This window comes from Neopelma chrysocephalum, unplaced genomic scaffold (assembly GCF_003984885.1).
Source record: "Neopelma chrysocephalum unplaced genomic scaffold, ASM398488v2 Primary Assembly neopelma1_97401, whole genome shotgun sequence".
Lineage (NCBI taxonomy): Eukaryota > Metazoa > Chordata > Aves > Passeriformes > Pipridae > Neopelma > Neopelma chrysocephalum.
This window is the reverse complement of record NW_020926042.1, coordinates 144,763-156,193: the sequence shown is the minus strand read 5'-3', so window position 1 is coordinate 156,193 and position 11,431 is coordinate 144,763. Positions and strand designations below refer to the sequence as shown.

At 41.8% G+C, this 11,431-nt stretch overlaps 1 long non-coding RNA gene across 1 annotated transcript; it reads right to left on the bottom strand.

The window, feature by feature from the left end:
• Positions 1–655: 655 nt before the first annotated feature.
• LOC113961849 lies at positions 656–7,852 on the bottom strand. The gene is made up of 2 exons (XR_003532394.1): positions 7,532–7,852; positions 656–886 (listed from the first exon to the last, which is right to left on the bottom strand). It is a non-coding gene; the product is annotated as an uncharacterized LOC113961849 (long non-coding RNA).
• Between the last annotated feature and the right edge of the window lie 3,579 nt (positions 7,853–11,431).

Sequence of the window (11,431 nt, the reverse complement as noted above, 5' to 3'; positions counted from 1 at the left end):
AATGGGCTCAGACACAAACCTGGCACAATCTGTGAGTTGCTGCCCAGCAAAATAGAGGCTTCTGTAAAGTGAGGCATGAAGCACAAATCTGTGACCCCACGGAAGTAATCCTTCAGGAGATGCTCACGGTGACATCAAGGGGCCTTAGGAAGAAAGCAACATCTAACCAAGCAGTACACAGCCACTCTACCAGACCCAGTGACAGACAGCTTTGGTCAAACAGATGTTCTCAAGGTATTGGAAATACACCTATTTGCAGGAAAAATAGACAAGGTCATAAAGAGTCAAATTCAACAAGACGTTCCACCCAGGCCTAATGGTGAGTTGGCACCAGGGTTTCCACCAATGCCCTGGTGTTACTGGAGCTCAGGTAGAAAAGCAGAGTTTTCAGCTCTACAGTTGGGATTATTAGTGTTTTGGAGGAAAAACAAGACAACAGGATTTTGCTGGGAAAGCCACTGGTTTAGATCTCCTGACAAGAATTACATTTTGCATGTACAATGCATCTTAGTTCAGATGTTCTTGTCAAGAAAAAACTCAGCTTGTGTCCAGACAACCTGTAGGGTTACCAAAAAGTTCTCTGAAAAATAGATTTTTACTTGTGAAATAGTATGGAAAATACACACCAGTGAATGAAAACAGGAAAAGTCTGGAATTCCATTATGACACTTTTACAGTCATTCAAACTACAGCTGCAGGGATTAATATTTATGATCAGGTTATCTTTCCCCTCCAAAACAGTCTATTTCGTAATAATTCTCGAAGACAACGTGCAGATGCCATATGGCCCCGTGAACATCTGCAGCCCAGAGCCATCTCTGTCAGGAGCACTGAACGTCAGTCTGAGATTGCCCAGGAGTTTCCATCTGATCTGCTGCCTCAGGGACTGGAAGAGCAATAACAATAAAGGGAACCGTGAGTGTTGTTTAATGTTTTCCAATGGATCGTGCACATTAGAAATAGCAATTAATGATTTGGTTTATAATGCTTCGGGGAATTACTGTCTGACAAAATAATGTAAGTAATTTAAATTTGCAATAAAGTTTAAGTGTGCGGGAATTTCGTGGCAGCACACAGCACTGATTGGCCAGAGGAAAACAACACTGTTATTGCAGCCACAGCCAGATAATCCACAGAAAAAGCCATATCAACCCTTAAGTGATTTGATCATACTCTCTTACTGCGCATGAGTCCTCAAAGGCGTATTTAAAACCACATAAACCTCACTAAAAGACCACAGGAGCAAAAGCCTAGCACAGAGTTAAATAACTCTTTTGTACTCCTTAAAGGCATTTCTGCAGTCCTCTCCTCCAAAATATACTCCCCAACACTTGCAATTATCATTATTATTTTATTTTTAAGAATGCCTGTATCACTTAGCCCATGGCACCATAAGAAATTAAAAATCAAACCCATGAAATAACCTACATAAGAAACAGCTGTGTTTGCCCAAAATTCCCATGGCCATTTCCTCTAAGGGTAAGAATACCTGGGAGCTGCAAGTGAAAAATTCAGATTAGTACCTTTCTGTCTGCAGCCCCAAATATCTGAACTTTTCCCTCCTAAAAATGCTTGCACAGACAATGTTGTAAATCATGCCCTGCAAGTTAGTACATCCAAAGAGAAGAAATGAGTTTTGGAGGAAAAGACCTCTAAAACAGAGCTTCCCTACTAAGGCAGACTTGAGCTTTTCACCACCGAGGGGATGTTGCAAAGTTTGGCTGTACATGTGAAATGACTTATTTAAAATACCTATCCAAACACAAAACACAGACACTTGATCTCAACATCTCAAAGTGGTGTTGTGTACCTTCATCTTTCACATCTCCACTCCACATTCACGTTGCTCTTTTTTTCCCAGTGTGTTTCTTCTGACCTGATCAGGAAAGTCCTTTAAAGGAGTTGTTTAGAGACTGGAAAGCACAACTGGAAATATTTTCAAAGGAAACTAAATGTATTTTGGTAATGTCTAAGGATTTTATTGAAACGTGTTTATGCAAGCTTGCTCAAATTAATTTCAAATGTCAGGTAATTATTTTTTAATTGGAAAAAAAAAATTAAAAATTAATGAAAAGTTTATAACTTCTGCAGAAAATTCTTAAGCACCTTGAATGGGCTGATATTTATCGACAACATCAGAGGTGACATACTCAGACTTGCTTTCTTCCAATATATCCAACACTGATATCTTCCAAGATACCTCTGAATAAGTTACCCCAGTGTCTCTAACAGCTGACAAAAATGCGCTGATGGATTAAAAAATCCTAAATATTTCTCTCTCAAAAAGTAATCACAGTAAAATTACTCTTCCCAGCATGCCTCTCCTGCAGCAAAAGAGCTTTCATATGGCTCAGGTTTTTTCAGAAGAGTCCTCATCATCCTGCAATGTAAAGTCATTCCCATATTTCATGTGCTACTTCTCCTGTCTCCCAGAATTTCCTCCGAGTCAATTCATCACACCACACTATTCCAGTGGTATTTATTAAGGCAGTTTCACTCACATACCAAAAGGCACCACATACTTCTCTAGGGTCTCCTCCTCCCCATGTCCACACATGCACAATCATTGTCTCCCACAGCTCCGGGCAGGACGTGCCCACGCTCCATGACTGGGCACATCAGCCCCATGCCATGGGCAACATCTCACCCACCTGCACACAGACAGGGCACGGGAAAACACTCCTGGCAACATGAAACTGTTCTGCCATTATCCTCGATGCCAAGCAGGACTGAAAGAGAATGACCCTTTATTCCACAGTCCACCCCCTGGAGCAGGAATGCCTTCCACTGCCATATTTAATTACTAATCATAGGACTGGAGTGAAATCAAGCAAACAAGTCATTCCTCTAACTTCCGGCATTTCCAAAAAATTGGTATCAAGTTTAATGCATAAATTCAAACCTTGAACACAGAGTAAAATTCACTTTGCTCAAGTCCCTCATTCCAATGGAATCACCTGCATCCTCCTCTAGAACAGCAAAAGTTGAGCTACATTAACACACCTGAGCTGTGCACGTACCTGGGACCTTCCTCACTCAGCTCTCAGATTTCAGCTGTGATGGGCATCAACATATTCATTCACCTGATCTAACACATTTCATAGCTCAAGTCCTACCAGGAGAGCAGAATCTACCCCAGCTTCAAATGGAGTGAAAAGCAGTTTTCTCATCTCTGTAGGCAGGAAGACAACTCTGCCAACATTACCAGGATGGGGTTGTTGGTCTATTTTATGCCACAGAAACTCAGCCATATGTGAGCAGGACATAACTATTACATACAACAGGCACCTATGCACAGGATATCAAGAATATTTTAACCTTTAATGGCACAAGGATGTTCAGTCAATAAAAAACGTGTATGTCAGTAGAGTAGTGAGGGCAAACTTAATACCACAATGTGCCAAAGGACCATTTGTGGCCTAGTCCTTGTTATAAAACAAGGAGTGGGGCGTAGGAATTGCTCCTCCTTGACTCTTGACAGAGAATCACTCATCACAAATTAGGAACTCCTAGGAGATCCCTATTTTAGTGCCCAGAGGAAGTGTTTATCCATGTTATCCCACACATTCACCATCTTCTTCTCACACTGGCTTAGCAAACCAGAGTGCAGAACCTGCCATGAAAGCCACCAAGGGTTAAACTTTGCTGCCTCACGTGTATCTTGCTGTGCCTATAAATCTGATGTTACAGTGATATGTTTCTGGAGACCTCCTGCAAACCACTGCAGAGAATCCTGTTTCTTCTTTGTGTCAATTAATAATCACGAACAGCCATCAACAATTAAATAATATGGAGCTAATCAGGTATTACCATCATCAGATAGTACCAATTCCTATTTGTTTCAAAAATCTATGCTTTATAAAGAACATATATTTTTGTGCTTTATGTCTATAACCAATATGCACATGAATTATTAATGTGCTATAAAATGAGTATATTTTGGGGTGGGGGGAAATGAACTACCTAAGGCATTTTCATATAAATGACTGCAATTTAACTTTCAAAAACATTTCATTTTTCAACACTCCGCTCACTTTAAATTGAAGTCTGTTCATCGGATTTGGCCAAGCATGTCACAAGAAACCTCACACTTGTAAATGATTAACCCATGAAGACCCAGAAGGGATTAAATACAGAAGCAGCAGCCATGCAACACCAGGCAGATATCACTCATCCTCTGGAGTTTTTAACAGGTTTCTGCATGAGCAGCTCCAGAGAGCCGACGCCAATTCCTGTAATGCTTGGATGGTCTGTTTAGCAGGAGCACATCACTGCTCTTCCACACCATTGCTCTGAGCTGCACACCAGGAAAACTGCCCAAGCACAGTGTGTGTGTGTGTGTGTGTGTGTGTGTGTGTGTGTGCTCTGCCCACGTGCTGCCACCCTGGGAAGGGAGAGTGGCTCCACCGGGTTGATGAGTGAATTCCCTCTGTCCTGTCACACTCAGCTCCCAGCACCAAACGATTTAACTGTGGATGTGGAGTGAAGGATTTGAGTACCCAAGGAACCCTTACATTCCTGAGATACTCTTGTAGGAGACGTGTTCTTCTTCCAGTCCTCCTCATGTCCATCCAAATTCAGCAATCCTATGAATCTCAAGGAGAAGTCTAGTCTTTTCTCAGAAAAAGCCCCAAATCACCAACATCATTAAAGCTACTGGATATGTAATAGGAAGACTCCTGTTAGACACTAGGCAAATTAATTCTCTTCCTCATCTTGCTTCCTTCCACTGAAGGCTGGACTGGGTCTCTGATCACAACCTGCTATCACAAAGCAAGCTCAGTAGGAAAAAATAAGGAAGACCAAAATACGTAATTGTGGATTTGTCTAGAGAAAAGTAATGAAAATGGATTAAAGTAACTGAAGCAAAATTCACACACTAACTTGCAGGTGAATGCTCTAATACTGAATTGAAGTAAACCCAGACTAAAGTAAAATTCTGCATGCAACAGCAGGAGCTGAGTTGTTCAACCTTGCAGGTTCTTCAAACAAATGGTTTGAGACAGAACACACAGCAATGCTCCAAACACCTCCACTTCACTCAGGATTTCCTGCAGATCCTTCTGTTCAGTTCCCACAACAGACTTCCTCATATTCCTGAGGATGCCATTCCCAAGATCCAGAGATGTGACACACCTCTGGCCACAGCTGTGTCACATGGAAACATCCTCTTTTAAGTCTTTAAAATACTCCTCTGATCAAGGAAACATGCAAAACTATGTAGGCAAGAATTTATTTCAAGCAGGTTCCTGCCAACAGAATGAGTATTCAACAGGTAGGAAGCCTTTCAGCTGCCACAAGGAAGCTGGGTGGGGAAATAAAAAAAAGGAAAACTCATTTGGAAAGTCTAGTTGTTAGAAAATTCATTCAGTGTAATTTAGTGATTAAAAAAATGACCATATATAACCTACACTTCAAGTGATGATTCCATAATAACAGTGACATAAAAGTTTTATAGGCAGCTTTAGCTGTCAGAGGAGTTCCTACATTATTAAATCAATGTTCAGCAGATAAAGTAACACTTCTATCTATAGGGAAAGCTTTGTCCAGTTTAATTTTTAAACTAGTTCAGCGTACACCTCTCACTGTATTTCTTTCCCAACCTCTCGCCTCCAATACAGAATTACTATGTACAAATGATCTTGCCCTCAACCCAAAATTATTGTTTCAAAAAGATAAAGCCTGCATCTGCATAAGCTTCTAAAGCATTACAGCTTCTGTTTCCCAAAAAGAATGTATCACAAAGTCAAGCCATGAATTTAGAAGATTAAACAAAGTCAGAGAAACAGTGATTCTGTGATTTTAAAATATGCAAAACTAACAATCTTCACTCTGATGATTTTTACACATTTTAACAAATCAAAGAACCATAAAATGTGAGCTGCTTCTGCCTGAAGTTCACAACAAATACAAAACTTTGCACCGACATGAGCTGTGGTTAATTCCTCATGAAAAAAAGGAACCTCCAACTCAGGCAGGAACATGCCAGCCAGCACCCTGTTTGCCCAGAAAATTAGTTTCAGAGGTTGAAGAAAATACATTTTCTTTTTTTAAGTTCTCCTTTCTCCCCACATTCAAAGAAGGTTTCTCTTTTGCTTTACGACCTTTATAGGCACCAGGGCAGGGATTGTTTTACATGTATACACAGCATTCAGTACAACTGACCTGATTCAATCAAGACTGTAGTAAAAAATGTGATGCAAGTTATCACAGGTGAAATATGTCCATTTTTTTCCAGGGGAAAAAAAAAAAGAAAGCTAGAGGACAATTCACTATTACAGTTCATCTTCTCAGGAAAAAGAAAAAGAGAAAAATCTGGCTTTGATGATTTTCCCTCCTGGGGCAACTGGGGATACCAGAGGAGTCATATTGGCATTTCCCCACAAAAGACAGTGGTGGTCTAATTTACTGCTGCACAGCACAGGGGAGCACAGAGCCAAGGTTGTCTGTGCTCCCGGCAAAGGGTGGTGATCACTCATCTGATCCTCAAAGGGTGACAAATCTGCAGATTTCCACTTGAAAAGGAAACAAACTGTTCGGAGGAGCAACTGCTAAGTGATAGGTATGGGAATACTTTGATTTCTGCAGGTGAGAAAAAGAGAAATCAAGCACTGTCAGAGTGAAATAACCTTGTGGCTCACCAGCAAAGCAAGCGGCTGGGATATGTCTGACTGAGGTGTGCTGAAGGAATGTGTAACACTATCTGCTGAGGAGAGGCAAATCCAGCCAAAAGGGATGTGTTGAAAATATCCCAAACTCCCAGGGTCACAGAGGAGCCAAACATCCATTTGCTTCCTGCTTTGTGTGTCAAGTTGAACAGTTTTGCATGCTTCGATACTTTAGTCTGCTGTCTTATTAAAAAAGCTTTCCCCTTTGAACTGTCACACATGACCTTCTCAAGGGAACCTGCACTTCTGACTGCACATTGGCTCTTTAGTTCTGCTAAGGAGCCCGTGGGGATCTACACTGCTTTCCTACTCTGAGTGATCCAAACCCCAAGGGCTCTTGCTGTTCACAGCATGGATTTGGAGAGGGCCTCATGATGAGCCAGTGATGCACTTAATCAAAGTAGGTAACACCTCCTTACCATCACCATGGGAAGACAAAATGAGGTGCACAGTCAGCAGCTAACAGCACTCTCCTCCAACACTGAGCTGAGGCCGTGGGGACCAGGGGACGATAATCTGCGTGTGCACAGAGGGGGCGGAGGGAACTCAGCCAGCTCCTGCTCTGAGCAGGGGGATGGTCCAATGTATTCTTTACCAATTTGAAGTTTTCCTTTGGGTGATATTCACAATGTGCACGGCATGCTTGGTCACCCCCAGTGAGCTGGATTTAATTGCATGAAATTATTTCTCATTTTAATTGAATGTAGCAGCGTACGATCAATAAAGGGAAGCGTTATCTTAACCGCTGATCACTAATTCATAAAGACACCAGGCTTCTCCCAATAACACTGATGGGCTGGCTTGCCTGATTGGTTTTAATGTATGCTAAAAAATGGAAATTGAACAAAGCCCTTTCTCCATACCTTGCAATAAGCTGTGAGATGACTTCCATTTGTATCACTGCACCACTCCACATCCAGATCTATTTGGAGATTGTGCAGCTGTGTAAGAAGTTTCCACAGAAAGACATGGGATAAAAGGTGTGATACAACATTGCCTAGATCCATATTAGAGCTTCATCCAGGAGTCTCTGTGTTTGATTCAGAAACCAAAGTCTGATAAGATCCAGAGACCTCAGTATGAAGTTGTCATTCTAGGAGGCAGCAAATGCAGTTACAGATAATTGCAATGGAATCGAAAGGCACGGGAGGTGCAGATGCAAAGCACAGTTCACTTCTGCCAGGTCACCTAAAAAAACCCAAACAAATAAAGAGTGACTTTAAGCCAACTTTATATCCAGTACAGAACAACATGATTAACATAAATCTTGTCGGAAGAAATACTGTCTGCTGCTTTGAATAACCCCACAGAAATATGATAATGCACCCATGCTTCATCTGGACGAAGTTCATATTTTTGAGTGAACTGCCATTACACAAATACAGTAACAACAGCAGAACTGTAGCTTCAGAAAAGCAAAACAAGGTGCTGATTACTAACTCTGCTAGATAGGGATTACCAGGCACAAGACACGGAAGACTCAGGATGCTATGATTTTGCACAGCAACATCTAAGGTAGCTTCTAACCAGCTCCTCCCACCTCCTCAGTGCAACACCAGTGAGGCTGATGTCACATGGAGCTCAGTCCTGCCCAGAGCTCCAACAGAAAGTAAATCCTGGCAAGACTGGCACACACTGAATCTTGCATTCACAGAGATTAGATTTAATGTGCACCACTCTCATAGATCAGTTAAATGTGTTTTCTCTCAGATATCCTCCCTTAGGGGCTCTTCATCTTGTGTGTGGTTCAGAGGAAGTTTCCTGAATGTATTTGAGAAATATTGATTAGAAAAGTGTTTACAAATATAGGACCAAAGCCAACTCGAAACAAAGTTTTCAGTGAGCACTGGATATAGCTTGGCAACAATAATATTTCCTATCCCTTTTTCCTCATTTGGTATAAATTTAAATTCATGGTTGTATACTGTAAATGGAAAGATTTGGAATTAAGAAGATGAAATAAAATACCATCTTTTAAATATGCAATACTGAGTTTATAGCTCTTTTCCCTCTGGCATCTTGTCAGCATAAAATAAAAAGGCTCAGGAAATCTAAATGAGAAAAGCCCCACTCCCATACTTTATCAGTGAAGAATTTCCATAGCAATACTGCTTTGAAGCTAAATGGTTTTATTTATAGATGAAGCAGTTCTCATAGTTCATTTGCATTTTCTCCAGATTACCATAACCATACATGATCAGTTGTTAAGATCTACAGATATTATCTGTGCAGTGCCAGCAATTCACGTAAATATTGGAAATATGAAATGATAAATAAATAAAGTGCTCACGCAACTTGCCAAACTCACAACAGACTGCAGGGGAACGCAGGGATCTCCAAGCACAGCAGGGTCATGAGCAGAATGAACTCTCATAGTCACTTTGTAGAAATATCTAATGACAATGTTGAGAGCAGTAGGAATGGGGAGCGAATGGAGGCCATGGTGTGAGAGCACCAGAAGGAACAGCGAGAGGAGGAATATAAGGATGACAAGTGCTGACAGCAGGTCATGATCCAACAACTCCCAGATAAGAAAAATAAAGGATACTGAAACAGAGAGTAAACCCATGAGGACATGGTGGTGGGAAGACAGAGAGTAGGGGAAGAGCCAAGTCAACACCTAGATAAAAAAAAAGTAAATCCTAACCATGGAGAGAAGTGGGACACAACAGACAACAGGATCACAACTACTGTGAGCTCCTGAAGGGCATAAACCAGGCACATTCAAAACCAGCACATACTTAACCAAGTTTAGAAGGTTACGAGATACATAACAAGGACTAGAGAGCCAGCATAGCTTGTCCTCTTCTCTGTCTCCAGGAATCCTGGACAGGCCACATGGGAACATGCCTTGGTGCCTGGATGCTGGCCTGCCCACTTGGACACATTCATCTTGGTGCTTACGAGAGTGTGAGTGAAGTAACCTTTGTTCTTCCCCCATTTTTAATTATCACATTATTGTAACATTAGTTGCTACACCTTGCCTTGGAGAACTATAAAAAGCAGCTCCAGCTTTTACCTTCAACCTTGACGTGGAGGAAGGTGAAAAAGAAGGAAGAACCATACACAAGAAATCACTCCCATTGAAAACAAAAGCAATAAAGATGGCGAAATCTAGAAAGAAATAAGCTTTTTGGTATTTATTTCCCGGCAGAACCACTGTCAGTTGGTCTAGCAGAGGCAGAGAACATGCAATGTTTTATTTCAGAAACCTGTGATTTAGTTCAGATATTTGAGTGTTGCCTGCAGCTTTGCAGGAAAGTTCTTTGCTCGTACTTCTAATAAATATTCACACATAGTTAATCTCCCAACGAGATAACTCTGTCACTGAAGCCCACAAATAGGCACTTTTTTTTTCAAGAACATTATGCCCAAAAAACTGGAGAAGGCTGAAGGGCAAAAGGCCTCAACCTCCATGGAGCTGGACCCCAGACTGGGCTGCCCAAGATGGGGAGAAGTGCAGCATACTCTGGCCTTGATTTCATCAAAGTCAGGACTTCGAACTGTACCAGCCAGAATGGACAGGCAACTGTCACCAGGAATATATACCCCAAAAAAGGAATGCCAGTAAGGACACAGCTATTCCATCTGAGGTACAAATGCAGGCAGAGGAAAGGTTGCTCCTGTTGACTTCAATCTCACGCTGGTATTTCACATCAGAAGAGGGACCTTTAGCTGTGACTCGATGGACACAACAAACACAAGCACCTTTCCTACAGCCAGCAGAAGGGACTACTCAGGGTATTGACAACTACTCTGTTCACTGCAGTTAAAAAATGTCCAAGAACCAAGAGCTGCTTTCAGTTTTATCAAAGAGCCACCAGCACATATACCTAAAGATTAAGTGAAAATCATCTACTGCAGGATTCTTGCAGTAATTTAATGCACACCACAGGGCCATCCAAAAATCTCATGAAAACAACACATACTCTTTAGCTCCAGTAACCATATTACTGGAAATAGATTTTGCACAATCCTCCTTCAAACAGCCATTTAAACCCAGGCTTAAAGGAGATTATGCTGTTTGCTGATTTAAGCTGAAAGGGAAGCTGGTTCCAGTCATCTGGGGGCTCCAGAGGCAAAAGCTCATCTGCCAAATTCCCTCTTTATCCGAGTACAATGTACAGCATCTAAATTGTGATGATTATCTTGAAGCAAAATGACTTTGCTTTCAAAGATAATGTTTAAGCCAGTTTCTGAAGCTTTTCTGGCTTTTCAAGGGATTGTTTCAACTTTGGTCTAACGGTGTTATATGTTGCCTGATCTGCTTGATCTATGAAAGGTGATTTACTTCAATATCAGTAAAGATAACCCTTCTGGAAATCCTCATCTTGTACCCAAAACACAGAGGCCAGGCAGCTTTCTTACAGGTACAAGCTGCAGAGAAGGGAAACATTGAAAGCACAATCAAATAATGGGTTGTCATGGGACATAAATCCAGCGTTTATCTCCAGTTCTGCTGCCCACTCCTCACATTTCCCTGGTCACACGTAGCATCCCCACTTGCAAAGAAGGGGGCTGGGCCCAACCATGGCTGATCCCCTGGGATGGACCCCCCCCTGCAGTGCTGCTCCAGCTCTGGGGTCCTCAGCACAGGAAGGACATGGACCTGTTGGAGTCAGTCCAGAGGAGGCCACCAAGATGATCAGAGGGATGGAGCACTTCTCCTATGAGGAAACACTAAGAGAATTAGGATTGTTCAGCTTGGAGAAGAGAAGGCTCCAGGGTGACCCAATTGCAGCCTTCCAGGACCTGAAGGGGGT